This window comes from Mixophyes fleayi, chromosome 12 (assembly GCF_038048845.1).
Source record: "Mixophyes fleayi isolate aMixFle1 chromosome 12, aMixFle1.hap1, whole genome shotgun sequence".
Taxonomy (NCBI): domain Eukaryota; kingdom Metazoa; phylum Chordata; class Amphibia; order Anura; family Limnodynastidae; genus Mixophyes; species Mixophyes fleayi.
In genome coordinates this window covers 32193391-32208731 of record NC_134413.1, presented here as the reverse complement: position 1 = coordinate 32208731, position 15341 = coordinate 32193391, and the positions used below count along the sequence as shown (strand labels likewise).

Sequence of the window (15341 nt, the reverse complement as noted above, 5' to 3'; positions counted from 1 at the left end):
ATTGGACAGCTGATACAGGCCAGGATGGAGGTAGTAGTGAAGGTCCTGCTCCTGGAGCATAGGAAAAATACAAGAGGCTCAGCAAATATGTCTGGAACATCATACATAAGATTTACTGACCCTGCTACAGAAAAAAAGGGCTGAACACAGGATAGAGATTACAACTGCTATAGATCCCACCACAAAGATCAGTGGCAGTAACATCTTCAGTCCTGTATCTTGAGCAAATCCACTTTTCTGGGCTGGCACTGATTATTTAATTCTTTAGCTGTCTAGTGTTCTCGTCTTCTTGCTGGAGGAGTCCGTGTTCCTGCGTCCACAATTACTATTTTAAATAATTATCTATTATTACTACACTGCAGGTTGGTAGGCAGAACAAAGACTCCACAAATGTGCAAACAGATTTAGAGGGGGATGCATCCTAGATCAACATACTAATATCAAATAATAACTAACATAAAGCTGCCTGGTATTTGTCTGATATGTGCACCCTCCAGCTGGATTTTCCCCTGACTCTAAATGAGGCCCCGAGTTCAGGTTTTTTTAAGCACCAGCTACAGGACCCCCCTATACTGACCAACCCCCCCCACACACACACAAAATAAAAAAAAAGACATTGCTCTTAGAAACATGAGAGTTGTTAGCCTAGGTTCCCTTTAAACATGTCTTTTATATTGTTCCTGAAGCATGCCATGATTTATTATATAATTTAATGTTTAAATAGTCCTGACATTATATTGCTCCATTTTTCTTTTCTTTTTGATCAGTATTACATTTTACATAACAATCAATTTTACTGTATAGAATATGCAAAGCTTAGCTCTCTGCTAACAAAGTTAAAGAACCTAAATGTATTTAAATGAATTAGTTACGTAAATGTGGTTGAAACCCCTCCTCCCCAACATGGTAAATTAGCCCTTTTTTGTATTATTCTTATCAATAAAGAAGCAAAAGTAAAGTTTAACTAAAGCTTAGAGCTAATTGAACAGTATTTTCTCAGTCAGAATTGGTTCTGGTACATTGTTTTTATTTATTTACAATAACTGTGCTCATTCAAGTTTGTAATGACACTGCTACGGGTGAACAGAATTTGTTTTAAGTATTACTACCCAAATAAAGTCTCACAGGAGTAAATATGCGAAAAAGCATATTAAAAAAGCACTTCACTAATGACTAGGATTATAAAACTCAGTTTCTTTATGTTGTCAACCATATTTCTCATGAATTTATAGAAGTTCATTTCGCTTTCTCTTTTTTTCTTTTAAAAGGAACCACTTAAAATGTGTGTGCTCATTATAAGAATTTCCTTCCAAAAAATAAATTCATGTTAATTAAAAAAAATGTCTATTACATAGCCATGGACCATGTAAATTAAATTATTGTTACATAGACTGAAAATGAACACAAATTCACATGTATTATTTTACAATTTTCAAACATATTTGGCTGCATAACCTTACATTACAGTTACATGCACTATAACCTAAAAAATGAACTATACCTAAGTGTTACCTGATGTGGTAGACATTGTAATGAGATGACAGGACTATGCCACTAGCAACTCATGCTAACCTGGAGACCTTATTTTTATACCAGGGACCGTTGCAAAAGAGCGAACGTCTCCACTGTGGGAGGATTTATGGATCCCAGGGCTAACTTCAATTGAGAATTCATCAGCCTACGTAGAGGCTGTTCAGGTCTAGTCAGGCTTGTTACAGCTGCCAGATAAGTGGATTTATTCTTACTATACATTTTTATTTATACCTTGTGTTTTAATAAAATTGTGTTATGGTTTTACACTATATTGTTTTCTTATATACTTTGCACTACACTTCATGGCTGCTTGTGTCTCTTCCTAAAAGTGTTTGGATGGTTTGGGAAAAATTATATGGGAACAAGAGAATCTTCCAGGATTTCCAGATAAGTGAATATAGTATACTAGGCAGTTGCTAACTAATAGGACCAAGGTCTAGTACAGGCTATCAGTCTTGGTAGCTCTGGTTCAGGTCAGTATACAAGTTTGAGGTCAGGGATATCAAAACACAGATTCATCAGCAGTTAACTAAGTTAACATCAGAGACACAAGTAAACAAACAAGGACAAAACAACCTGGGTTGGTACACAGGGAATAATAGCAAGAAGCTCAAACTACAGAAAGTACAAAACCTGATTTATATAACCAGGTGTGTCTGAACAAGAACATCCATAAAACTTGTGACTATTCACGTGTGGTCACCTATAAAGCAACCAAATGCGAGATGTAAAGCGAACAGGAATAGTGTGTTTGAAACAGTGCAACCAGTAAAAATGGTTACAAGAACCCCCCTTTATGGTGGACACTGGAAGCGCTCCGGTTTATGATGATGGTTGAAATGGAGCTTCTTGACCAAAGGGACACCATAAATTTTCAATACTTTCATCCTAGAATGTTCCTTAGTGTTATATGTCCTCAAGTCCACTACAAATAGTTTGCCATATTAAAGTTTTTCAATCGAGGATGTGACGAACTTAAAATTCCTGCTGTAGATCCACTGACATAGATTTGGTTGAATTACTGTAGAAAGTGGAACAATTAATGACAAGAAGTTTCCACAGGCAGACATGGAAGACATTGGTTATTTGCAAAGAAGACAATGTGAGTCGACACAGAGTTGATTTATTCAATTTATAAGAGCCAAAGGACCATGGAACAAATTTAGCAGAGAGTAATTTGATGTTTCTGATAGAAAACAAAAATGTTTCTCAAGGTTTTTAGTGTGAAACACATCTTTTGTGTTTATGTTCTACTTTCTTTAGACAAGGTATCTTTGAAAATGACTTCATGAATTTCCAACCTTGTTTGGAAACTTGGTTACAGTGGAATCATCAGCCGATTCTCTGGAAGAAGAAAGAAATGACTCTAGGATTCTCGAATACTATCATAAACATAAAAAAAGGGTTGGTATCATAACTGTGATTATTGTGTGCAAATTCAGCCCAAGGAAGTCACTCCAATCCTGATGGAAATATAAAATCATAAGTATTATGGAAAAACATGACACTTTTAGTGTGGCTGATGCATAGTGGATGATAAGCAAAAGAAAAATGTTATTTTACTTCCCGTTTCTTGCAAAATACTGTCAAAACACAGCCGTAAATCGAATGCAATGATCCAATATACTTTCATGAGGAAGACCATGTAGGTTAAAGAGTTCCCTAATAAATATGTCAGCTAGATGAGAAGTATTAGGAAGACCCTTTGGAGGGACAAAAAATTAGGTATTTTTAAAAAATTAGCTAACTATGACCCAAATGACGTGGAAACCCCTTTGATGCTGGTAAATCTTTGAAACCATCCTGAGATGTGAGTTCAGGGCTTATTTGGGATCAGAAGAGACAATACAGCTCCATTTTCACTCCAAGATGTCAAGTAAACTTATATTTGAGGGTACATGAAATAATTTTGCACATAGTTATACTCCTATAAGGAAGTTTCCTGGAGGTATATTCAAAGACAAAATGGACATGGAGATAATAATTCAGGAGGGATCTATTATATATAAATAAAATTTTCCTGGGATTTGGAGTTACAGTGAAATGACCAGAAAGAACATCTGCTTTTATGGTTTTGGAGTCAGAGCAGAAAGCCAATTAGAAATTGAAGTGGGAAAAGAAGAGTGCTTAGGTGGTCTGTCTAGGATTCAAACATTGTGCAGGTCGGTGTTACTGCAAATAGTTATGGTCAGTATATATGGGGATAACACCCCTTCAAGTAGTCGCTTCCACTCTTCCAATATCAGATCTACAGACAACATCTCCTTTTGAGTAATTATTTTCTGCAGGAAGATTGTTTTTAAAAGAATACACAATGATCAGGCAGCACAGGTGGCTGAGTGGTTAGCACTTCTGTCTCTCAGCACTGGGGTCATGACAATTACCGACCATGGCCTTATCTGTGTGGAGTTTGTATGTTCTCCCCGTGTTTGCGTGAGTTTACTCCGGGTGCTCCGGTTTCCTCCCACACTCCAAAAACATACTGTTAGGTTAATTGGCTGTTAACAAATTGACCCTAGTCTGTGTGTGTGTGTGTGTCTGTCTCTGTGTGTGTGTGTGTGTGTGTGTGTTAGGGATTTTAGACTGTAAGCTCCAATGGGGCAGAAACTGAGGTGAGTGAGTTCTCTGTACAGCGCTGCGGATTTAGTGGCGCTATATAAATAAATGATGATGATGAAGGATGAATCTTACCAGCTTTATTGCACTGTGAGAGAAATTTACTTCTAAAAAGAATGATTGAGAACGATTAGGGTGGTGTATTGTATGGACAGAAGTAAAAGTTTTATACAGTGCTGAAAAGGCAGAACTTGTTTCAGAATTCACTTGTGAGGGACATCTCTTTTCCTAAGCAGTTATGAGGGCTATCACAATAGAGTGATTATTTATGAATTGGTCATAATATCTGACAGTCAAGAAATGTGGATTTAAGACGTACAGGTTTTTCTGAAGAGTGTCGCTGGATTACAGAGGTTAAATGGCATTATAATATACTAACAGTTCCATGGCTATTTCTAATCTGTCTCGCTTTTTAATGTGGAATAAGTTATAGACCCTATGTAAATGCGTAAAAGTTTGCTAAACACTGAAGTTCCAGAGATGCAACCATAAAGTTCTGAAATCAAAAGAGGGGAGCAGTTTTTAACAATGATTTTACAGAGGCCTCTGTAATTTGTATAGGATTTTAGTGAGTGGTCCTTATTTTTAATGAATAACAAACCTGCACCAGCAGGAAAGATGTATTTGCAAGGGGCAGACCCTGAAGCTTTGCTATAGATACCAAGGGCAACAAGGTTTAGGGAATAACTATCTCTAATCAGGAGGTAATACAATAGAGACACCAAGAAATCATTTGTCTTTAATTCTATTCCACGACTGGAGTATGTCTCTGATTCCAAGCTGAAGAATCTTTGGATATGGCAAAAAGGACATCTCCCACTTATGTAGAATTACCCACTTGAAGGTTAAGAGGAACAGTTCAAAAATCAATGGAGCCTCTAGGAATTAAACCCTTGTTAATAGCAATAAGCACCAATGGTTTGTCCAAGGGAATGTAGGGAATTCCACATTTTTAATGAAGCTCTAACCAATGAAATTCCCTGAAGCACCAGAGTGCAGAAGGCTGAAATAGGGAAAGTTGTTTCACCAAAGGAGACAGACATTGATTAAAAAATTAGACATTAGAAACTACTGTGAACACTGATTTGCAATCAGTACAAACAAGTTCCAGTTCCAAAAAAAGGGCAGATACCCCAAATTCTTCTATGACTGCACTCCACCTCAGAAAGATGAGAATAGATTATTTGCATGGCTTCTTTAGTGGGTGGAATCAAAGGTTGAAGAAAACTGGGAGCTAGACTATAATGACATAAAGGGCCTCATTAATAGTAGAACAAAATTTGGCAGCCCAAATGAAAATATAAAACCTTGCTCCAATATTGCTTAAAGATAAGATCTCAAAATACAGTGTAAGAATGTGACTGCATATTAGATAAGCTAGTCATCATATTCAACTTCATGATGACTGGCAATTAAACTTTATAAAAGAAAAAGTCATGATCCTTCCATCTGAAACTGGCACCAATACTTTTATTTACTGCTAATACAGGGGAATAAACTCTAAAAGAATCCCCCTCAAAAGCTGCAACCAGCACTAGTCTATGCAAGGCTTGCCTGATCACACTACACAGGAAGACCGATCTATAGATCCACAAGGGTTATGAATGTTATCAAACTTAATTGATAGATGAAGTGTAGTTCATTCATAACCCATGTGGGGCATATACTCAAATACTCACAGCAGGTTTCTGTACTCTGAATGGCTATTTGTAGGCAGACTCTCCTCTCATAGACATATGAGCCATAAGCTACATTAGGAGCAAGTCTCGCATCATCTTTAAGTGTTTAGTTTTTATCCCTTTCATTAATTCAGGATGGAAGAAAAGAAGATCCCAAAGAATTTCGAATAAAACAAAGATGGTAAAGAGGGAATTGCAGAGACTTTATTTTTAATAATATATTTTTGTAGTGTGTGTGTGTTTGTCACTATTACTATGTGGAACTACTGGTGCCAGCATGCTCTTACTGCAAGGGCATTCTGGTGCTTGTAGGTTTCCAAAGTGCTTGTAGGTTTCCAAACACCTCTGGGAGCCATGGGTATGCTAGCACATGTAGTTCTACAAGTGACAGCATACCTAATCATGCCCCTGTGGCTGTCACTGGGACATATAGTTCCACACAGTAATGTTTTTATCACAGTCTCTTACTAACTCAGGACTTTGCAGTGGAAAACACACAGGCTAGTCTCGCTAGGTAGCTACTGTCTAGCAGAAAGTGGTCAAGTATAGGCCAGGGTTGGAGCTTGCAGCTCTGGTTCAAATCTGAGGTCAGGGCAGGCTGGATGTATTCATAATCCGGTCACTAAAGCAAGGTCAGGGTCACAAGCATATAAACAAGGTCAGAACAAGCTAGCAATGCAGGAAATCAGACGGAATAACAAAAACAAAGGCAAAGTGAGGAGAAACACAGTGCCCCTCCCCTCCTGTCTCCATACCTGTTCTTCCGCTCCGTCTTTACTGTATATGACTGGCCGGAGTTTCTGAAGTATTGGTACTTTTTGTTCATTGCTCTTTATGGTTTCACCCTGTATAGTCTACTGTTAGTACTGTGTGCGGCGCTGCGGATACCTTGTGGCGCCTAACAAATAAATGATAATAATAATAATAATAATAATAATAATATGTGACTGAGAAGACAAGTTAGTTACAGACATACTTTTATAACCTCTCTCCTTACAGACCACCTCCTTTTTGTGCTATTTGTTATATGTTTGAATCTTTGGTCTAACAATGCTGCCAATGACTTCAGATCACTTCTTTGCCAGAAAACCACACCACTAAGCTATTCTATTGTGAAAGGATTATTAGCAATAAGATTGACAGGAAGGCTTGAGTTATGGGACAGAGACAAAAACAAAGGTTCTATGCTTGCATACTTTACCTTTCTTACAATTAATAAAACTTGTGTAGTTAACTATTTACATTAAACAAAGATAAAGGAAAGCTAACAATAAAGTAATTTTTTTTAACTGTAAGGAAAAAAATGTGATTCTCAATAGCAAGTAAACAATTGTTTCATGCATATTAGTTTGTGTATATAAGGGGGAAGTGGTCACTTTAGGCAGCAGAATGACTGTAGTCACCAGTAACCAACTGGAAAAAACAATGGGTTAAATATAAAATTTGAGAGTTAAAGAAGAACACCACGTAACAGTATTATTGTGCAGTAAGAACCCCCAATAACAAGCATTACAGTGGGTGCTTCACTTGTGAACTACTCACCCTATGGCTATCCAAACAGGGCTCATTACATAAGACAGTTATCGGTAGATCTGAACTTCAAAAAATGTAGTCTCTGTTCCTGAAGCACCCTGAAGATGGAGCATTGTGAGGGGGACCTCACAAATTTGGTGGGGGGGAGTCAGACACGGGAGCCTGCCATTGTTCTTGTTAGGGTAGGTCTCACTGCGTAATATTACTGGCTGTTGGAGGGGGTGTACAAGAAAGGTGCTGTGCTCCAGTGTTATAATCTTAATCAACAAATCCACAAAAATATACACTTATTGGGCTGGTTTAAAACATTTGTTTTATGTCACACGTGTGTGCTGTGTTTAGGGCTCACCAACCAATCTCTTGGTACCTGTAATGGCCAGTACACATTTTTTGGGGGGAAATTAACATATTTAATAAAGTATACAGAAAAGGAGGCTTGTATTGCTACACCCATAATTAACTGATGTCAGTCACTATCTTTTGCACGGAGCCATAAAAGAGCACTTTAGCTGCACAGAACCAGCCACAATGCTTTTGAATGGTCTGGCTGCAACCTCCCCCTTTCTACCACTAGAGTATGCTATAGGGTCACCAATCTGCCCCACGTTCTTTGTATAATTAACTTCTGGTTAAGGATCCTAATCCAGGACTATAAAAGATCAAAGAATTTAAGGCTCCAAATATTTAAGGAAAATGCATTTAATCCGGTTCTAGACACAAGCCATTGTGTTTAAAATACAATAGTGCGTGTTTCAATTAACCTGATGCAGCTCTCCATAGCAAGAGTACAATATAAGTGATAAGGATGTCAAAAGTTAGTCAATAGCTTGTTTAATGTAATTACAAGGTATTGGTTTGCTCATTCTCATATGCATACTGATAAAAACAACATTCTTCATTTTCAGTGCAGGTTCATGGAAACTTCTCCAGACATTGTTTGAATGTGACAACTATGTGCATCTGTTTTAAAGCTATCATACTTCTTGTTAAAGGCATTACTCTGTTATTCATAGATGGATCTTTAAATGGCGATACCCATTACTTTGAGAGTGCCAATGTTCCAAGGATAATCTCTGCAATAACTACTTATAACTACCAAGTTCTTCACTTCTTTATTTCTATTATAATATACTCCCTAAATTGGAACACATAATATTGACTGACCTTGTGACATTATTAGCAGCTAAACATTCAGATCAAGATCAGGTTGTTGAATGGCAATAGCTATTTACCACTTTTTCATGAATGCTGTGGGGAAAACATACAAATTCATCAAATTAGGGGATTATGACACTTCATATATAACAAGACATTTGTAAAATCTTCTTTACCTAGTATGCCTATGTAGTGGTGAGTATTCATTAACCGGATGGCATATCACCTTTAATGTCAGCAGAAAAGAGCGGACAGTCTTGCAGATTTTTATTTTGTTATATGTTTAACACAAAATGAAACTGCAAAGAACGAAAAAAAAAAATATCTAAGAAAAACTAAAACATACTTATGCCAAATGAGGATTTTTCATTGAATTAAATTAGTGTGTATACAATGGGTGACAATAGACAGGCACACATTCTTTGCAAAGGAGAACAGAATATTGCTTACTGTTCAATGTGAATGAAGGAATCCACTTGAAAAGTTGTCAGAGCACGTTAATCACATAGGGGCTTAGTACTGGCAGCCAATTCATGCAATCTCATAGACCCTGTCACAGTCATAGCTCTGATAATGAATCAAGGTGTGAATGGTTAACGCTCCCCATTGTACCCATGATGTCACTGAGGTGAGTTCTTTGATTGATGTACGCTACAGGTATAATCGTCTTCGGTAACCTTTGTAAATGTCTTCGCTAACGTTTTTGAATGTAAAAAAATATACCAACTTTTTTTTTTTTAAACGGCACGTTTTATATAATACCTAGCTTTCTGTAACAGCAAATTTAGTATTATTTAGGCGACAAATTGACTCCTGGATGGTAATCATGTGATATTTGAAATATAATTGACCCTGCAACCTTTCACAAACCTTTATTAATTAAAGCCTGGTTGTGGAATTCTCTAATGGACATTTCTATAGACAGAGGGTCACAGCTCTATAGAGTAAAAAAACAACTATGTGGTATCCGTTTTGAGTAGTACAGTAACACCAGGAGGATGTCATATACAGATATGTGAGTAACTACCCGAAAACCCGTTACTAATACCGCTTTCATACTGCCGCCCCAGCAATTTCCCGGGTTTTTCAAGCCGGGTTTTTTCCGGGGCTCGGAGCGTCCCAGCTCAGAAACACCATTCATACTGCACCTCGGACCCGGGAATTTCCCGGGTTGACCCCATTCATACTGCACAAGTCTGTGCCCTGGCAATTTGTGGGAGTCATCACCAGAGCAGTTTTCATTGGCTGAAAATGGTGATGTCATTGAAAGGTGACTGTTTTTTTGACGCATAAAGATGATGCAAAAGTGGGTGGTGATTTGATCTGCACTCCACCATCCACCATTTCTCCTAAACTCCTTCTCGAATCTTCCACGGGCTCCCACCGATGACGTCATCCTCCAGAGACAGGCAGACAGCCAATCAGCTTGTTTTCTGTGCAACCCGGGTTGAAAAACCCGGGTTGCACCATTCATAGTGCAGGCAACCCGGGTCCGACCCGGGGATTACCCCTCAATAAATCCCAGGTTGAAGACCCGGGTTTTTAGACCCGGGATTTTTGACTTGTACCATTCATACTGCACCAAGAACCGGGTCGTTTGAGCTCGCCCCAGCAAAAACCCGGGATTTTGGTGCAGTATGAATGGGGTATAAGAATGCTCCAAACACCAGGGGCAGGGCATACAAACAGTGGTCGAAGTGGAAATTTAGAAATGCAGTTATGAACATATGGAAATTTATGGAAAGTGAATGGAGGGGGCCTGGAAGCCGCCTGGGTACTCAGAAGCTTTAGGGATTTTGATAGTATGAAATTAATTTTAGATTTTGTTTACCCTGTGCCCCATACCTCTCCCTCTCTTGTGCCCAATTATGTCTCCCTCGTGGTTACATCTCTTTCATGTCTTTATGTACTTACATATTCCTTCACATCTCTTATGTCCCTTCAACTTTCCATGTCCTCTCCCTTGTCTTCCATGTGTCCATTCTCCTTTCCCTTATTTGTTTCCTTAGTCCACCCATGTACCCCTATCTTCATCCCTGTACCTGTTCTTTACTTGCTCTGCTCACCCACTTACCCTCTTTATCTATACCTGTTCCTTTTTTCATTGGGGATGCAATAAGCTGGATCTGAGATGCTAATTTAAATATATTTTATTACTTTCCAGAATGTAGACAGAGTAAAATAATTACAAAAGCATAAAAAAAAGATAACTTACACAAACCATTTGAGTCCTTTGGAAGCAGAGTAAAATTATTAAGAAAGTGTCAAATATTTCAGGTTATGTAAATACTCGAACGCTTAATGTCTTTACTTCAAGCCATCACATATCATACATGTGTACACAATAGTAAGAACACACTTGCCCACTTTATGTTGGTCATGGCCATGAGGGGGCGGGGCTTCACTAACCGCGTCACTTTAGCCCCACCCCCAGTGTCATAATGTTTTATGGGGCGGGACCGAAATTAAGCGATTCACTGGGAATCGCGTCATTCCAGTGGATGACTTGCTCTCTCGGGATTCCGGGAGACTTCCCTGGAATACGGGAATCTCCCGTACATTTCGGGAGAGTTGGTATGTATGAGTAAGAACCTGGTAATAAATAGCGACAGAAAACCATTTATTTTAGGAAAAAAGGAGGTCACAGCTTTATTAACAGATTGCTGAAAAATTGGTGGCAATAAAAACAGAGCGTCGGTCAGCTAAAAACCAACACAACCAATAAATGAAGGAGGGCCCATCCGTACCCGCCGATGCCTTCTGGGGCACGGAGTGTCTCCACCCCCAGCTTTATCTCAGTCAGGGCCCCCTTTACAGGCATGCCCTGGATTTCCCTGTCAATGCAAGATCAGCTCATACAGCCGCTTTAATTAAAGTGGCAGCACTCCAAGGCCCAACTCCTCTCAAACCCTATGACACCAACCTATTGGTCGCTAACTGTGGCTCTGTTCTGCCCAGCTGTGGCTTCATCTGAAAATAGAAAACGTTAGACAGAGAAACAAAGCACACGGTAAAGACATCAACGTAACCAGCGGACACTGATTCGGGGAAGAAGGGCGGGAATCCATAACAAAGAGGGGGAAACAGGGGGGGTCTGTATATAAGTACAGGAAGGCGCTCCACAAAGGAGGATCACAGCTGATCTGCAATTGTTAACCCCTGCATGAGAGGGGTGCTGGTACAAAATAACCCAACTCTCAGAGTTTATATCATTCAGCTCTATTTGGGCTTCATTTATTTTTCTAATTACAGGCTGATGGGATTAAACGTTTGAGAAATGGAAGTTAATACTGATGCTGTCCATCTCTTATCAAGATGTTTCTCTGTGCACAACCGATCTTATGCCTGTAAACCTGAATGACCAGCAGTGGACTTCTGTTCTAAATCTCAGAAACAGCAGCTAGCACTCAGCTGTAGGGTAAATATAACGCCAACATGAAGATTTGTCCTCAAAGGATGACAATTCTCAGAATACTTAATTTGTATTAAATCAGACTTGATTTATGTTTGCCTTTACCTAAGGGTTAATTCTAAAGTATTATACTGGTGAGTATTAGAGATATATAAACCTGCTTGGTTGAAGTGATATTGTGAATTTATTTGCAGAGATAACTATGGCGTTGTGACATACTATTGCATTGTGCAATCCTTAGCTGATTTCGAAAAATGGGCACAAGCTGTGTTCCTGGATGAGAGGTTCTTTTAATATTAAGCTATGGTTTTATTACACCCAGCATGAGAACCCTGAGCACAGGAAGCATTCGGGAATAATGGCTAAATGTACTTTATTAAAGTCTGTAATTTACCTGTTTAATAGACCAGGTCCACTCTTGTCAGGGCTCTTACACAGCAGTCCCTACAGACACCGACCAATGGATAGGAGAGACTCGCGTGTCTGTAGAGCAGGCCTGTCCAACCTGTGGCCCTATGGGTGTTGTGAAACTACAAGTCCCAGCATGCCCTTCCAGCTATCAACTGGTTGTCTACCGACAAAGCATGCTGGGGCTTGTAGTTTCACAACACCTTGAGGGCCGCAGCTTGGACAGGCCTGCTGTAGAGCATGTGGGCAGTTTCAAAGGAGGCGAGCAGTAGAAGTGCAGGTATATCATACCAGCATACTGACTCAGTAGCAATATATATATATATATATATATATATATATATGTATATATATATATATATTCTTTTTGTATATAATATATATATATATATATATATATATATATATATATATAAATATATTTTTATATATATATATATATATATATATATATATATATATATATATATATATATATATATAAATATTCTCCAGGTGTGATCAAATTGGTGCTTGTACTCCATGCAGAGTGAATTACCTTCTATCAGGAAAGGTAAGGATTATATTGCTTTTATTTGGGAGAGGTTTTTATTCTGTCATTAAAGAAGGGGTTTTTGGAATAAAATGCTTTTAGGGCCTAGAAGGTGTACTCGCATCAGGGGCAAATGCAGGATCTCTAGAGAGGGGTTTCCAAATGCTTGTTTGTGGAAAAAGCCCCAAAAGACCACACTTGGCGCAATAATAATAACATTAGAAAAGTGCAATGTATATGAATGTAATAACGTATAATAAATAATATAAGGAAAAAAGAATGAGGCTTAAGGTAAGCTGTACATAAAAAAACACATTAATATAACCACTTACCAAATGAATATAATTTAATACCTTGTAAATTAATACATCTCATTAAAATGAATACTAACTCCCCCCTCACATCCAATTGCAATTAAACAAATTGTTTTACTATTAGTGTTACAGTTACTTACCGAGTGCTTCATATCACTCTGAGAAGTCAAGAAACTGCAAAATATCACAAATAACTTACTTTAACTACATAGAACATAGAAACACTAGAGCTAAAACATAAGTAAGAACCATACACTGGGGCCAAAAGTAAGAACAATCATGGCAGCCATTTTGTTGAAGCCAAAGTTCTTTAAAAAAAAGCACATCCAACAAAAAAATGGGTCTTATGGGCCTATTTATTAAGCCTTAAACCATGTGGAAATTTCTGTTTCCACATGGTTTAGGCATAATTTAGTATTAGATATTTATCAAAAGCATAGATATACTACCTAGCTATTTATCAAAAGCATAGATATACTCCTGCATTAGGATAAGAATTTCATAATACCGCAGCCCCTATTATTCTCAATAGGGACTACCATCTGGGCCAATTTATGAAGCTCCGAAAAGCCTAGCTTTTTAGAGCATGACTTTTTTTTAGGGGGGACGGGACAATTTAGAATAGTCATGCCCCCCTTCAGTCTGATTGGATAGTCCCAGTTGGCCACGCCCCCTGTTCGCGATTGTCCATGCCCCCTTTGATCAGCATCTTGACATTTTAAATGTTATGCTTCTGCTGCTAGGGGGGATGATTGCCCCGATTGCCCCCCCCCCCCCTCCCCAGATCAGCCACTGAGAGCATCACAGGAGAGGGATCTTCGGCTCCTTCTCCGGCAACCTTCATGCTCTCCCCTCTGTTTAATACCAAAAATGACTCTGCACATTATAGACTTCAGGTTAAATCCCGAAGTAGTTGATAAAGTAAAGTCATTGCCAGGACGGCCTCTTATCGCATGCGCTTCCCCGGGATGAGTTTTTAAATAAATGGGCGCATTTTATCATCCCTTAATGTTGCGATAAGGGATGATAATTAAGGGAGGAGGGGGATGCAGGCATTAATATATAGGCCCCTTAGACTGCAGAGTGTGTTATAGTTTTTTATTGAAGCAGGAGGAGGGGGAGGTGCCTAGAAGCTGCTTCCTCCTTCTAAACCACAGAACTCTCGTAATTCAAGTGCAGGGGTTTCGGGCAACTGGAATCCCCATTGGGGCGCCCCTGCACACACTAACTATCTTGCAATTATATAAATATATATGTAATTATTCAGCCATACAAGACAGTTTAGTATATATATGAAAAGTCTTATTTATTTATTGAGAGTCATTAGGTACTGAAAGTCACAGTATTGTATTACGACGGTAATGGGGAGCGTATTTTTCTTTATATTTGACTCCAAATTACCATTTTAGACATTTTTGTCCAAATGACAAATTAAGGTTTTATCCTACTTAAATTAAGATAGCAACTTACATTATCTGTAATAAATGTCTCTCTTTGTGAAGGTTTACAATAATTGGGACTACATTTTTGTGAGCTCCGGGACATCTGTCAGAACACCTGTTTTCATTCTGTATGCTGTATATGGTAACATTTCTTACAGGTGATCATTTAAAAACAACAGAATATATTATTATATTGACAATTGGTCATGTGCTGTTGGGACTGGCAGGGTCATATGTCTGCATGTATTGCACCTCTTACATATATAAATAACACATGACCTGCAGAAGAAATTGGAAATCAGATTCAATTATTAGGAGCAATGCAGGACTGAGAACTGATAACCACTGACCTCAAAAGATATGACTCCCATAGGTTTTATATAGAAAACATCCTTTTCATATTGGGTTTACTTTAATATTGGGTTTAATAAGTCAATAAAAGCAATCCCACTGTGTTCCAAATGCAGTAAAACAGTTATAAGAAACTATACCTGATCATCTAGACGCATTAGTATGAATTCTATAAAAATAAGCACTCTCTTAGGCACATGAGAGAACTGCCTAAACATCCTTAGGTTAGTAAGGTCTTCTATCTTTTACTTATGTATAAAATGAGTATTAGTATATGCATCTATTCAGGAAGGACGGCTGTATTAACAAATAGAAGCAAAAAAACCCAGAATCATTGTACGGTAATTAACATTACGACGTCTAATT

General features: G+C 38.3%; 1 long non-coding RNA gene across 1 annotated transcript; it reads right to left on the bottom strand.

Annotated features, from left to right (window-relative positions):
- Positions 1-1018: 1018 nt before the first annotated feature.
- Positions 1019-13357, bottom strand: LOC142108217 (uncharacterized). The gene is made up of 5 exons (XR_012680122.1): positions 13323-13357; positions 11440-11486; positions 8526-8609; positions 6584-6726; positions 1019-2877 (listed from the first exon to the last, which is right to left on the bottom strand). It is a non-coding gene; the product is annotated as an uncharacterized LOC142108217 (long non-coding RNA).
- Positions 13358-15341: the final 1984 nt, after the last annotated feature.